This window comes from Topomyia yanbarensis, chromosome 3 (assembly GCF_030247195.1).
Source record: "Topomyia yanbarensis strain Yona2022 chromosome 3, ASM3024719v1, whole genome shotgun sequence".
NCBI lineage: Eukaryota > Metazoa > Arthropoda > Insecta > Diptera > Culicidae > Topomyia > Topomyia yanbarensis.
The window spans coordinates 423,760,258-423,776,791 of NC_080672.1; the positions used below are offsets into that span (position 1 = coordinate 423,760,258).

At 36.1% G+C, this 16,534-nt stretch overlaps 1 protein-coding gene across 4 annotated transcripts in view; it reads right to left on the minus strand.

Annotated features, from left to right (window-relative positions):
• Positions 1-12,947, minus strand: part of LOC131692685 (BAI1-associated protein 3) — a 409,713-nt gene extending 396,766 nt beyond the window's left edge. For all 4 annotated transcript variants that reach the window (XM_058979868.1, XM_058979866.1, XM_058979867.1 and 1 more), the window contains exon 1: positions 11,901-12,947. The gene's annotated coding sequence lies outside the window, so the exon portion shown is untranslated. The remainder of the gene's footprint in view (positions 1-11,900) is intronic.
• Between the last annotated feature and the right edge of the window lie 3,587 nt (positions 12,948-16,534).

Below are 16,534 nucleotides of genomic sequence, written 5' to 3' on the forward strand. Positions count from 1 at the left end.
ACACAGCCGATTAATATTAACTGTAGATTTGATGGATTTCACCCAATCACTTTTGAACAATTGAAAGATATTTGTTTTTCTTTGGGAAAATCGGCTGGTATCGATAATGTCAATGCAAAAGTGATACAGGATTGCTTTCATGTCATCGGACACGATCTGCTGGACCTTGTAAATGAATCGCTACAAACTGGGCACGTGCCGACAGTTTGGAAGGAATCACTTGTGATTCCTATTCCCAAAGTTACTGGGACGGATAAAGCCGAAGAGTACCGTCCCATTAACATGTTGCACACATTAGAGAAAATTTTAGAACTTGTTGTTAAGGGCCAGCTGATGAGTTATTTGAATAATAATAATTTGCTAATTCCGGAGCAATCGGGATACCGAGAGGGACACTCTTGCGAAACCGCTTTGAATCTAGTGTTAGCAAAATGGAAAGAGAAAATCGAGGTTAAAGAGACTATTTTTGCTGTATTTTTGGATCTGAAACGCGCTTTTGAGACAATTTCGAGACCATTACTTTTGAAAACTTTAGAGCGATTTGGTATCGGAGGGATAGCGCATAAGTGGTTTGAAAACTATTTATGTGATAGAACTCAGAAAACTAGTTTCAACGATTTTGTATCTAGTCATCTCGGCAATCCTCTTGGAGTGCCGCAAGGTAGTGTCTTAGGTCCTATTTTATTTATTATGTATATAAATGACATGAGGCGAGTTTTACGATTTTGTGACTTAAATTTGTTTGCTGACGACACTGTTCTGTTCATTGCAGCTAAGGATATAGATGAAGCCGTGGCGCATTTGAACGAAGATTTGCATTCCCTTGCTCGTTGGTTAAAATTTAAACAATTAAAGTTAAATGTTGCTAAAACTAAATATATGATCATCTCTTCGGCTAATACTAGGCCTGACGTTAACGTTGAAATAAATGGTGAGACTATTGATCGCGTTAGTGAATTAAAATATCTTGGAATAATCATTGATGACAAGTTAACCTTTAAGTCTCACATAGACAATGTCATCAAAATGATTGCTAAAAAGTATGTTATATTGTGTCGTCTGAAAAATGATTTAACAATTAGTAGTAAAATTTTATTATATAAATCTATTGTTTCACCACATATTGACTTCTGCCCATCCATTTTGTTTCTTGCCAATCAAACACAAATATTGAGGTTACAGCGATTGCAAAATAGAATCATGCGATTAATTTTAAAATGTAACAGATACACTTCCTCTAGTTTCATGCTAAGCGCATTACAATGGCTCTCTGTGAAGCAAAGAATTTATTACTTAACAATGGTGTTCATTTTCAAAATTATTAATGGAATGCTGCCTCGATATTTGTGTGATCGAATTGAAAGAGGAAGTGATGTGCATAGGTACAACACTAGAAACGCGTCGGATGCAAGAACACCAAACTTTTTATTTAGTAGATCACAGAACTCCTTGTTGTACAAAGGAATAAGTTTTTTCAATTCGATGCCTAGGCATATTAAACGTGCAGCAACATTAGCGGAGTTCAAAACACTATGTATTTCACACGTAAAATCTGCTTTGTAGACAGATTTTTTGAATTTTTATATTTTGGAGTTATTTGAATAACTATGTAATACCACGAAGATTGTTTTTTTTCTCTCTTCTATTATTTGCATTTAGTCACACTAAGTTATTATATTCGCTATGATGATGATGGATTTTTGTTACTTGTTTATTAAAGTTATTAAAAAATAATGAGATGTCTACAAAAGTCTGAGCCACGCGCGCGCTAAGCAGATAGAGACTAACTTGAAATCGAACATGGTGACCAGCACTAAAAGCTCATCGGGTTGAATCGAAGCTTTTAGACTTTTGTTGTGATCAGGGTCTGATTTGATGATGGAGTTGTGTTGACTTTGCTCGACAATAGAGTTAAGTTCGGTTATTGCTGCGATAGTGGTAATAACGGAGTTAGCTCGTTGAGTATGGGGCTTGACGACTCCTTCTGATAACTACTAGATATCGGGTTCAATTCCTGATCAATCAAGGATGTTCTCGGATAGGAGTATCCCTTGATTGCCTTGGGTTAATGGTAGGAAACTTTCAATAAAGGGGTCTGATGTGGATGATATAACTCGACCGGACTCTGCACTGCCACTAGGCTCGTCACTGCTCACCTTAGCAGGTGGTAGTACCGATGTCTTGGTCAGGCGGGAGGAGTCTTACAGAGAATTATCGGAAATGGAAGCTATTGGGTTCAATTCCCGATTCTATCAAGTATCTTCCCGGAATGGAAATTTTCTTGATGGACTCTAGTTGTTGGCGGAATATTCGAAATGTATCTGGTTACGTTCTTTTGAAGGAAAGCTATGTCTGCAAATTGAACCAGTCCGTTTCTTTTTGTTAACTGGTTTTGTTATGGATCAAAATATTAATTATCTTTTAGATAAATCGTTCAGCTCACACCTTTGTGGGGGTATGAGGTGGGACCGTCATCATCATCAATTCTTTTATTGTTAGGTAAAGTTTATTTCAAATTGCTTTAGTAACTTAACATCAAAATGACTCGAATCTATAAATATAGGCGATACAACTTTTTTCAAAACAAATTGATTTTCATTTGTCCGCGAATTAAAAGTTTGAGTTCAGCTTTTTTCAGTTTTAAAGTTTGAATTATTATATTTCAGCAGCCGGAGAGTGGTCCGCTTGTGTTCGGAATATTTTAATTGTTCATTCACCACAATTAATGAATGCTCCAAATATATTAAAGTAGGTTACTTGTATGGGTTTAACAAACGAGAAACTTGTTCCAATATTTCGGAAAAAACGATTTAAAACTTAGTGACAAGACTAATTTTCATAAAAATTTTCGCAGTCGTCGCGGAAAAGTGAAAATTTTCAGATTATCTCGAGCAGAGCCGTCAATAAACATATTGTACATCCAAACCGGTACACTAAGAAGACAACCCTCGGAGGTGCAACTCAGGCTGCATAGTTTGCTGTTATGGCGATTAATTTGTTCCGTTGCGTGACTGCATTTTGTAATGTATTTTCTTCGCTTGCTGAATCCATCCCTTTGCATGCATCCAGTGCCCGGTTTTAGAACTAACATTCGTGAATCAAAGGAAAGTACTTGAATATGCAATGCATCATGAAATATGCAGACGAGCACGTAGCCAAAAAAAAAATCAGAAGGGGTCCGCTTTTCAAAACATCAGTCAGAAATGATGTTTTCATATACACTGAAATCTTGTTATGCGATTTTTATGCTGATTTTTCAAGTTCGTGCGGTTTTTTTTTTGTAGATCCATATTTCGATACAGGTCAGACTCGATTATTCGGGGATCAGATTATCCGGGGATTCGATTATCCGTGATTTGATTATCCGGGTGTTACGAAAAAAAATCAAATTTCAACTAGAATGTCTGATTATAGTGCTAATTCGATCATTGCAGTCAACAAAACTTTGTTTCGGTGAGTCTAGGGTTAACATCCTCGCAAATTTTGGCCTACCTTAAAAAAGCTTATATATGGGTTATTTCTCGCAAAGTGGCCAAAAAACCAATACGTGGAATCGACCTTCACGGATTGGAACCAGTTTTGAAGAAATAGTTCATTTTAGAGCCAATATATTATATCCAAAATTATTGTGTTATTTTTAACCACCCCTCGGTCCATGGAAACACTTCAAATTTTAACAAATTGTTTCCAAAAAATAGTTGTTTTTCAGATTATATCTCTGGTACTGTTTGCACTAGAATCAATCAAAGAGATGATTTTTGAAGGATTTACTTAATGAATCTGGAAAAATGCTAGTTTTTACGACAGTTTGCCAAATATGCAATTTTTTAGTTTTAAACTAAAAGTACATTTTTCTCGTAATACACCTATAGGTTAGGCTTTTTTTGTATATGAAATGTCATTATACTTGATGCAGGATTCTAGGGAAAAGCTTCTTAATGGTTTGGTGGAATCCTGCTCAAAATAGCATTCTGCTGAAGATTATGATTTTTTCAAGATGTTGATAGAATCATGTTCCTATTTTCAATGAAATCCGGTGTAAAGTCTGATACCCTGCTCAGAGTTCCAGTGGATTTTGGCGCAATATTGCTCTTCTTCCATTATCCCTCTCAACAATTGATTCCAGCTCAGAATTTCAATGGCATCTTTAACACATTCATGCCACTGATGTTGATAAATAACCACGTTTTTAAACGACTATAACTTTCGGTTTACACAACGTATGTTTACAACGACAAGTATGGCTGATAACTGGGACTAATATCTTTCTTTCGAGCACTAACAGTTATAAATATTATGAGTAGAACAGAAGTTATTACAATTAATCTGATTGGGTTCCGCTGAAACAGTGCTGCCAGGGATAGTTTCTGTTAATGGTCAAAGCGAAATTTTGGAATATTTTTGTAGCCAATATGTAAATATTATTGGAAACTGATAGAATTTTCTAATTTAGACTGGCTTCAACTACCTTTTTCATGAAATTGGACTTGATCGGAAGGTAAATATTGAGCAGATTCTAGCACTGCGAAAGAAGCACCTACCTTTATTAAACCAGGTTTTTCGTGTTTCATGATGCCAACAGTTCTAAGAAAAAATAGTTATGGAACCCTGTATGCGGTAGAAAAAAGTTGTTCGAGAAATGGTTAAGATTCTGATAAGGGACCTGGCGGTCAATGGAAGCGATTTCGATTCTTGGGTTGCTCAAGAAAAAATGGATGTTGAGCTATATGAAGAGGGTGCCAGCAGTACTTCTCGTTGAGGCCGCCGGGAACCCATCATCTACGTAACCTTCTGTTGTTCTTCGCTGGTGACAAACATGATGTGCGCTCTTCTAACTAGAATGAGGGTTAAAAGAAACGTTATAGTGACACCAGCACGTAAATTAAACTAGAGGCAAGAAACTGACGACCCCCCGTTTAGTTACTTTATTTTTTTCTAGTATACGAGTAATCGAATCATTTACCCCGGAAAACCGAAACCCGGGGTAGTCGAGTTTGACCTGTATTACAGAAGACACACCTTAATAAAAAGTTTGTCTTAGAATTCTTGCACAAATAGCTATAAACAACTGATACATACTGTTAACTCGCAACGAATATAAATAATAAATGAAAGCCAACTGAAAATACAAATCACTCCTTGAAATTCTGAAAAATCTACTAGGGACAAAATAAGTACATATACATTTACCATAATAGGAAAACTGAATCTGACCATTTTATTTCCAATTTCATCGCGTATAAAGCTTAAATTCCTGAAATAATACAAACAAAATTTGATTCGATTATCCGGGGTGAGATTTTTTTTTGAAATTCCCGGATAATCGAGTCCGACCTGTACATGTTTTTTTTTATCGAGGGGGAATCTTCAAAAGAGACCGCTACCGACTTGGTCGTGGTACTGTGGGATTCTTACTGCAACTCTTTCTCCAGTAAGCCTACCGACTAAAAACCAAACTTCTTGTATATCCGAGTCCTCTTCCTCCCGTGACCACCGTTGGGTATTACTTTGGGAGACTTTCGATATATGTCTATACCATCATTTGTAGCTACACAGAAAAAAATATTTTGTAATTTTAAGTTTATTTTCATGCACATATTTGGAGCATGAACATAAATGTAAAATTAAGTTCCACCAAAAATCCACACGACTTGTCGTGCTTTCTTCAACTAATTTTATTAAAATTCTACATGTGGATTGAAAATTACAGTTTCTTCAAACGGAAAACCAATGCACTTCAATGTATTTTTTACACGCATATTGCTGTAAAATGAATGACATGTAATATTACACGAATGAAAGTGTAAAATTGTATGCTCTTTGATGTTCCAACTGAGTGCATCGATTTTAACGCAATTTTCAATCAAAGTTTTGACTCAATCTTTGTATGTTTACCTTCGTATTGATTTACATGTCGTTTAAATTTCATTATTTTTTGTGTGTAGCTATTTGAAAGCGACAGCTTTTACTCCGAAGCTGTACATTAGACTGCCCAGAAAAATAATGAATTTTTGAAAACTCAATCGGCCAACCCCTGAGTCGATTCCTAGTCCCACAAGGACTACTTGTACAAAATTTGAAGTAAATCGGACAAGTCTAACTACCGGACCAACGTGCCTGAACTTTGTATGGTATTTTTCAACAATTTACATGGAGAAAACCCACCAGCTCGCATTTTCGCCGCTAGGTGGCACTGTACGCATCGTATTATCACTGTAAGTGAAAATAACAAAGAAAATTTACTTATCTACAACTTTGTCGAAGACTGCTAGTAAATCGAGCTTTGTTAAAAGAAGTTATTAAACTTTTAACGAAGTGATGTCTGAGTCAGTTTTGCATGGGGCCTAACAGTGCATGGTTGTGTATCAGTACTCGATTCACACGAACTAAGCATTTTTGTGAAATAATCGTTAGGTTTAGCTCAATGGTATGTTCAAAAGAATTATAGTAAATAATACGAGTCTTTGATTAGCAAATTTTAGTTCCACATGTTACCGCATAGAGGGCGCCAACACTAACTTTTCATAGAAGAGAGATAGAGTATCAAGTTGTTCGGAAGAAATACTGAAAAATGCCTGTTCTATAACTTTGCAGAAGACACCAAATTTCTATCTCTCTCCGTTAGAATAGTTCTGTTGACAGCACTAATAGAAAAAAAATCTACGAATATGACTACCCCGTGTTGCAACTCCGTTATTGATCGAGACTAGATAAAATTGCACAGAAAATTAATAGATGATAATTCCTGAAAGTTGTTTATTGATCAATACCGACGCCGGCCATGCTCGTATGTAGATCGTAGCAGGAAAGAGAAGGAATGTTAGTCCGAAACTTATTACTACTAGATGTAGTATACAGGGTGTTTGGTTCATGGTTAAGAACCTCCCGAGGGATGATTGACTGTCATATTTGGAGAAAAAAATCGTTCTACACATACTGTCAAATCTCAACCATTTCTAAGTTATTGAACTTTTTGTGTTAAAAATTTAGTTGTCTTAAAATAGCTCTAACTCAAAAAGTGATCTTTGTATTTAAATTTTTACAGATCCATTGGATTGGTGAGAAAATTTCCCATTGAATGGTGTCCTCACATGTTTCAGCTAGTGAGGTTAAGTAACCTTTTAACAGAAGCTTATTTAAAATTTAACAATTTCGATAGATTTTTCGTTCATTTCGCCAAAAATTTTAATGGTTGACATCAGCATTTTAATAATTTAGATTATTGAGCTTGAAGAGCTGCATAATTTGTTCTTTGACATGATACACTTATCTTTTCTTGTTTTCATGTGTTTGGGTTATTGAACTTGAATATTTTTATCTCATTTTCACTAATACTAACTCTTATTGGAAAAATATGGCCCTTATTGTACCTTATCTTATTTTTGCCCGAAAGCCTGGAAAATACATTTCAGTTAAGCGAATTTTGTATTCTTTTAAAAGTTAATTAGTTTAAAGTTAATGTTATTATTAGCATTTTTGTTATTTTCATAAAATAGTAAATAATAAACGTCTCCATTATTATCATGGAATAAATGCATCTCAGCAAGTTCTACAACTTTTTCTTTGACGCCATTCAATTATCTCTTTCAGTTTCGATGCAAAATCATTTTTATCACTTCGTTTCATATGCAAAAACAACGATTTCGAACCCACTACATTTGTGGTGAGCTCATGTTGTGTTAACTATTAAATTGCAGCGAAGCGAAAAGCGATAGGGATAAAGTATCACATAACAAGTTATAGAGAATGTTAAGGGGCACCAAATAAACAATAGTAACGATAAATTTATTTGATTAATAATTAGAATAAATACAAAACTCTCAAAAACGCTAATTTTGAGTTATTTTACTAGTACAAAGTCATTTAGTACACTTAACTAAAAGATATTTGTACATACATCGAAAGGAAATTTTCTCAGCTTTCCAATAAAGACTTGGAAATAATGATATAAAGCATATTTTTTAGATTAGAGTATTTTAAGCACTTACAAGTCAATTACAGGAAAAGTTTAGTAATGAAATTACAAAGAAACGAGAAGAGATAGGAATATGATTTTGAAGAACAAGTTATGAATCGTTTTAAAATTCAACTTTTGGAGAACAGATCATAATTCATAATCATAATTCATTATTTTGAGAAAATTAACAAAAACCTCATCAAAAACACCAACTTTTAACTACTTTAAGCTAAAAGATAATTAAAACTAATTAACTTTAACTGAAAAATATGAGAAAACCATCTGATAGGAATTTTGCTCACGTTTCCAATGGATCTGAAAGATTTAAAATACAAAGTATACTTTTTGAGTTAGAGGTATTTTAAGATAAATAAGTTTTTCACACAAAAAGTTCAATAACTCTATAACGGTTTGAGATTTGATGGTATGTGTAGAACGATTTTTTTTTCTCCAAATATGACAGTCAATCACCTCTCGAAAGGTGCTTAATCATGAACCAAACAACCCTGTATGTATTTCTTCCACTAAGGAGGTAGCCATGATGGGTAGGGTGGACCACGAAAGCGAGGGGGGGAGGTTCTAAAGTAATCCTATCTATTCATTCAATGTGGTTATTAGCGATGAATTCGATTTTGACGTAAGTATTCCTTACACCAAGGAGATGGTCATGGGGTGGATTTTGTGCATGATGTTGGGGGATAGAGTACTGGAGCCGAGGAAGGAGAGGTGGGGGGGGGGGGTGTACTGAAGAACTTTTTTTAGCTATATATATCCTTAGGCATATGTATTTCTTCCATTAAGAAGGAACCTGAAGGAGAGGGAGGGTTTCTGAGCCAATATCTATCAATTGATATGAAAATCTAAAATTTTTTGCATTTAGGTTTACCAGTACACAAATGAAATGGCAAGAATTTATTTGATATAGAACTTTTAGGCGAATGACAATATAATACTGATAAATTGCATGAATCTGTCGAAAATTAAATTAGGCTAAAAATTAAATTGAAAATTGCACTTGTGATCGCTTCATCTGAAGTTGAATTAACATTTCTGGATGATGGACGAACAGCTCTACCCTAAAATAATTACTAAATCGTGCACTTTCGGAAAACGCTACTTACAATATCAATCAAACTTCGGGTATAAGTAAAGTGCTGAAAGAATGCAACACTGTTATATAGGACGAATTCACGATGAACCAATAAAATATTTGGTGGCGTCGTCGGCGATCTTCGTCAAATTTTGCCCGTTATTCCACACCAACTGATGAATTCGATTCTTGCCTAAGGGAGTATGTATCGTCCCCAAAAAAATGTAACATTTGAGTAATATTTTCCTAAACCTTCACCGCAAAATACTGAAAATTAGGCGAGTTACAGTGAATCTTCAGGAGACATACACCTCAACTCAAAGTCTAAATTAATTTTAAATGTGCCATTTCTCCTAACTAATCTTACCCACGCCTCCATCCACACTATTTTATGTCTTCGTATCATTGGGAATACACTTTATATAATATACTTTACAATAATTATTATAGTTAATTAGTGGTTAGGTAAATTATCTTACTGTCATTACTGTTGGGATAAGTTCAGAAATTCCTGCATTTGTGATCAAAATCTAACATTATTTTGAAAACAAGTGTCAGTTTTTACGTAGATATACACTGTTAAAAATAATGATAAGGATACATGTCATTTTAAGGAATTATCTTAGTGTGAACGAATAAAAATGACACAATTGTAACATTTGATGATTTAGAAAAGGGTTTGATAATATTTAAAATAATTGGTTACTTGTTTCAACCACATTCATTGCTGTTTCAACTTACCTCGGTATGAGGAGAGTTGAAACAAAGAGAACACTGTTACAAAAATCAATATGTTGATGCTTTGTTATTGATTTGTACCAGTTATTCTGATGTAATTTGATAAAGCATAAACAGAAGTAAGAAGTTTAAAAACAAACGATCATCGAATGTCGTACGTGTTAATACGTTTTAGAGATATCATAACATGGAATAGTGTAGCAGGTTTAGCTTATTGGTTTAATGGAAAAGGCTTTTTCGGTTTTGTCAGTATCTTTACTATGGTGAACTACGAAAGTAGGCACCAGCCTAACGACCGACAGCTATTAATTTTGCATTTTTGGGTACGAGCGTACGGAATGTATCGCTCGATGTGGTTATTATCGGTTTATTAGGGATTAGGGATTATTATCGGTTTATTAGGGCTGTACATATCAATAGCGAGGGAATGTCTAGCAATATGCTTAATTAAAATATTTGTCACAAAGAAGTCAAACGAGCAAAAGGAAAAGCGAATCAGAAAAAAATATTCTTGACGAGAAAATGAAATAGGTTTGAGTGTCCCAAAATAAGAAGAAACTATAAGTGATAACCTTACTGTGCATGACGGATATACTAGCAATTTCACGCGCACGGCGTTTATTATTATTCTAACCACTAAGAAGAGAAGCAAGCAGGTTTATTACGAATACATAAGAAGAATGATAAGAAACAATTTACTATTTACTAAATTAATATGCCCAAAAGATGTAGCAAATGAATCCAGTTTTGGTCGCTTCTTACGACATGGGAGCAGGAACCTAGAAGATCAATTCTTGGTTTCTGCCGTCGGATGACACACATTCTCTAGGCAGGGTTTATCTGGAGTAAGATAATAGCAATATTATCCTTACAGTGGACACCGACCCCCTTTATGATTATCGGATGCCTGATAAACGACAAATGATTATCCAAGTATTTATTGTAGTTTGGGAAAATAACATCAACATAGAATTGTTTTTTGAAAACAATGTATAGCAAGCAAGGGCTACCACAATGGCAACCACGTGGCAAAGTCACTTTCCAACATGCAAAAAAGTAAAGGTTGCAAATGTCATACATGGAAAGTAGATATAAAACAGACAAGGGTACCGGATACGACGGTACATGCTATTATGGTTGATGTGAAGCGACAGTGTCGAAAATTCAGAATTCACTCTTCAAAAGGGGTAGTAAGAATTTTGTGAGATACAAGTTAATTCACATCATTACCCTCCGTGGTATCAATTGTAAAAGTATTCGGCACTAAACTTAAAGCAAATTATTTCAAAATTAGTTTATGGAGTTTGCGTTTTGACTTCGTCTGATCAGAATCCGACACTAACTTAGTGACAGTAACAAGTTAGCTCCAAAAACGGAGACACGCTTGACTAACTGTTTGCTTTGGAACACAAATCGTGTCTCCGACTTTAGAGCTAGCGTCAATCCGGCGCTAGCTTAGTTCTGTCACTAAGTTAGTGTCGGATTCTGATGAGACGAGGTCGAAATGCAAATTCCATAACTAACTTAGTTATAGGTTCTGTACCCTTCACGCGCCAATATATTTTTATATAATTTTCTACTTATTGGAGAAAAATAATTTTCTACCAAAACTTTTCTCCATAAGGAAAAATATAGTATAGAAATTATCGCAACTTTTTGTAGTATCAATTACCTATCCTATTCCATTCGAAATTTATTTATTTCAATTGAAAATAGCACATTTAATTGAAAAAGTTCCTTCCTCAGATCATTTATAGAAAAATCGAAAAAACGATGATTTACCAATTTTGTTATTAGTGTATCAGTGAGCAATATCTCTACTCGTAAAGATATACGTCGTAATATTGTTAAGCTGTGTTTGAACATGATTAGTCACAAATCAAATCTCATTTCGTGTTAAGTGTTTACATCTACACAATATTCGCTATATATTCCAACAAACTGTTTGAACGTAGAACGAGAAAAGCAGTATAAAGTGTTTATTCTTGTACTTCACGATAAATCCTCCCCAAGAGCAAAACACACTTTTTTCGAGACCAACCTGGGAACATGAGCATTCTTTCCTCCAAGAGTGCTTAATAGAAGGACATATTTCGTATTTTCACAGCAGCTTACCTTGTGTGTACATTTCGGCTTCTATGTGTTCCGCTCTGCTTCCACTGCTACACTATGGATTCCCTCCTTACGAATAGTTTATTTGATTATTTGTTAGCAGCATATGCGTCGCTTGTTCCGCACCCAGACACAACTGATTTGGATTAGACACGAGCGGAATGAAGCGATAGGTTCATTCCTAATTTTCCAAGATATTCATTAGTTGTTCACTTTTCTTACACACTGTAGTGAAAAGTCGCAATAACATTCAACAGATTGTACATACACAGCACAGTAGCACTACACATACGCACGTAGAGGGAGTACTGAGAATACACTATTGCCTCTTATCTGTGATAGCAGTCGAATTCCGTATTCGTATTTAATGAAATACGAAATGGATATAAAATTACTTTTCTTCCGAGAACGCTTTCATTAATTTCACTCGCCCGAGCTAGAAACAAAACTTCTCACCTATTCCATTTCTTTTATTTCATTTCACAGTACAAAAAAGCTAATTTTCTCATCCGGTGACAGATCCACCCAAACCTAGTAATTAAATCTAGTAGGCTTGTTTTACCGTTTCCAACGACGTACGTGAAGATGTCCAATTAGTTGCTGAACTAACAATTCCATGAATTTTTCCGCATATAAAAATTCCACAATTAATTCCGTCTTATCTCTAAGGAGCACACGTTTGTGTCAGTTCCCAGCGACTTCTTCCAGGCATCCACCCATCCAATTTCGAACGTGGCTCTCGCGAAAACGAGAGTTCTCTTTTCCACTCCTCACAGCACACCACACCACACCACAGCACACACACAAACTACCGCGCGTTTCCACTTTCTGTCTGTCTGGTAGCCACCTGCAGCAAGCAACGCACCGAATTTCATTCAGAACTTCAGGGCTTGCTACGTTAACAAATTCCACTAATAGTGAGAGGCAAGAACCCTCATACCATTTGCGAGTTTTGCCCGTTTAGGGGGTGTTTTTATTTTTTTTTCTATTTTGCCTGCTCACAGGAACTATGGAACAGGATCTGATTATTTTCACGTCTGGTTCTGTACACGGCCGATCTACTACTGAGCGAAACAGCGCACCGGAATCTTTTATCACACAACCGTTCGGGATCTGTTGGCGGATGCGTATCCGTTCCTGTAGCTGAGAGTTTGAGAGGAAGAAAGATAGTACTCACTCGAGAAAGAGAACGATGCACGGCGAAGAGAGCAGTCGGTCATGATTGTAACATAAATAATGATTTGGGCTGAATGAGGGGGGGGGGGGGGAGGACAGGAAAAGTTTTTCATCGAGTCGGTTCGGTGAATTTCACTTTTGTTGGCACTGATTTGTGAATGTTTACTGGAGACGGAGAGAGAGCAAGAGAATTAGTCGATTAAACTCCCGGGTGAATGATGGCGATAACAAGCTCCCGATTAGGGTGAAGGTGGTAAGTAGGTCAATGTGCTGCCGGGTGACCTAGATGATCTGGAATGATCGGGAAGAGGTACGACCGAGGCTGATATCCTGTGACCTAGGCATAGAGTAAATATTCAATATTTGTTTTGGTTGATGCTCACCTGGCCGTGGGAATGTATGGCTATGTGTTGTTCCGGCGATTTGGTGCTTATTTCTACTATTGTAACGAGTCTTATATCAACGTAAATTGAGTGTTTGCCTATCAAAGTTCGAATTCTTTTGAATAAGACAAAATCATGGTTATAGGTTAGTTATGGAATTTACGTTTGGCTTCGTCTCATCAGAATTCGACACTAACTTAATAATAGGACTAGTTAGCGCCGGATTGCAAACCCATAATCCTGTATAATATCCCGCAAGAAACGCGGCGACGAATATTTAACTGTCTCTGGGTGAAAGGAAGATTAAAGGCTTCTGATTGATTCTGTACGAATCGAAGCCCCGGTTCCTGAGATATGAGTTAATGAGTTCAACATGGTATGATTTTAGATATTTTCATGATAACATGTGAAAATTTGATCAAGATTCCCGCAGAAAAAAACGTTGGATATGAAAGTGTTTGTTGGAAAATGAGAACGGCGGCTTTAAATGCATGTGAGTACCAAAACGAAAATCAGCAAGTTGAGAAAACGCTGTACAAGATTCACATTATCATTGAATCTTATGGATAAGACAAACAATTTTTGATAATTTTCTTAATATTTTTTTAAGCGAAGCTGGTACTTTTATTTTTAAATTGTGATTTTAAAATGATTCTCAATATCACTTATTTTGACAAAAATCCGAATTGGACTGTTATGCCTCCATGAGCGGTATGCCCGAAATCCTTCCATAGCTACACCACTGCACTCGGGAAACGGAAACAGCTTATTTGCACATATCTTTCTGAGACTTTCCTAGACGCGGCAGCGCACAGAGAACTTTTCGGAACAATGCAGCCTCAACCCAGAAACTCACATCGCCAACATTTCCTAAGACTCTTTTATCATTTTCGGACTTCCAACTTGCCAATGATCAGTTCGTAAACTTTTCTCGTTTCGTCGTACCGCACACCCATTTCTTGTTTCGAGAATTTGTTTTTTGTCGGTGAAAGTAAAGCGAGAAATAAACGCCTAAGACCTGGGATGCCTTCTTTAACCATTGGAAAACTGGAAATGAACGGGAAAGTATTATGTTTCTTGTTTGTTTCTCGTAGCAAGGGTGGTAATCGACGTTCAAGTCTGTTTTCTTCCTTATATTTTTACCGATTTAAGAAAACTCCATTGATTGTCGCCATTTTCGGGGAAAATAGTATACTACTAATTTCGATAGCTTAAATTGTGGTCTCAATGCAAAGTTTTGAGACTAAATCCGTTGCGAACCTTGACCTTCCAATTCGACAGACTTTTCGTCATGTTATTAGTGTTGATTATTAAATCATTAATATGAATATGCCGTATATTGTGTTGTAGTAATAATAAAAAAGTACGTTCGATCCTTTAGTGTACGTGATTGAACTTGAACATAGTGAAGACCAGATGAAATTAATATTATATCTTCACAAATTTTTGAGTCATTGATCGAAGACTTTTCATCAACTTCCAGACAAGTGTTTCATCATATTTTTTGCATATCTAAGCAAAAAAAAATTGAATTCCTGTATATTCCCAGTTGCGTTTTTTTTAATACCCTCTTCACAATCGCTCGGTAACGTTTGATGGGCCAAAGCTGAGGGCAATCTGGTGGATTGATGTCCTACTCATCAGAATCTGTACCCTTTGCCCTGGACCAATTGAGGGTTATTTTGACGTAGGGTGCTGACGTCAAATTCGGCTAAAGCGGTGGTGGCGTATTATATTTCCTATTTAAAAACAGCAACTTTTTTGTGGACACACAGATTGATATATTTTCGCATTTTTAGTTCCAGTAAAATAAAAACTGGAAAACTTCAAACCGCAGGAAAACATTGCTTGCCATACTTTTACATTACGATCATTGAATCGACCTGTCTGCATCGCTTACATCTTCCTCTGCGACGGCAGTATAATATTGTGAACCTGAAAGCGTTTGGCGAGTTTTTGCTTTTTTTTATAGAGGGTCAGGTTGTTCCATTTCTTGATTCGTTGGATCATTCCGACGCTTGTTAGCGCTTTGTTGGCCAAATCACGTAGCGTCATTGATTTATTCTTCCTAGTTAGAGATACCACTTTCTGAACCAGTTTCAGGATGGAAGATCCAGGTTTCCTGCCTGTTCTGCCTGCAATTCATCCAAAGAATAGTGTCCCCCAAACTTGTTTATGATGAATTTTACACTTGCGTGATGAATACCACAGCGCTTCGTGAATTTTCGGACAAAGTTTTCACTAGCCATTTGTCCAAAACTTTTATTTTCACTTGCCTTTCAATGCAAGATATTTTTGGCACAGCATGCTGTGATGAGCACATTGATACCAGCACAAACACTGGCAGCTCCAGGCAGGGGCACGTGCTCTACCTATTCAATCAGAAAGTGTTTTAGTAGAAGTGGTTGTAATTCGCTTTAATAATGTTCTCGTGATTTCTTGCTCAATAAGTAAATCGTTTAGAATTAAGCTGAAATTTTTTTAACATCCTTATAAACTCCATCATTTCTACACCATGTACAGCTAGATTGTCTGTATTGATATCTGAGATTTCCTCGTTTCATATGCACCTTCTATGACAAGACCGGTGCTGAAGAAGGAATCGCACTTGGTTGACCAACAAGTGAATCAATTAACGAATACCATGTACCTTTCATGATTTCCTGGTAGCACTGCCTCAGTAAGATCAATTGCAAAAACTTTAGTTCAACGGATAATACATATAACTGTTGGTATTCAAATGAAAGGTAATAGTTATTTTCCAACAAGGGGTAATTTTCACCGGGTGTTCTTGTTTGCTTCTAGCGCTTACGGGTTATGATTGTTCATTTGATTTCACATGCTTTACCGCTGGTGGTACAGAATGTTGGTTTGGTGATACTTGGCGCTGTCCTTGCTCAAAATGGCGCTCTACCCAAGCCTACCACATTGTCGTTGATAGAACGTAACTCATCATCATGTCCTCGCTTAACCTTCTTTAGGTGTTGGGGTCAATATGACCCAAAATGAACTTTCAAAATGCGATAACTTTTTATGTTTTGCACCTAGAAGTTTGGAAACGACCAGCGATTTTCAATC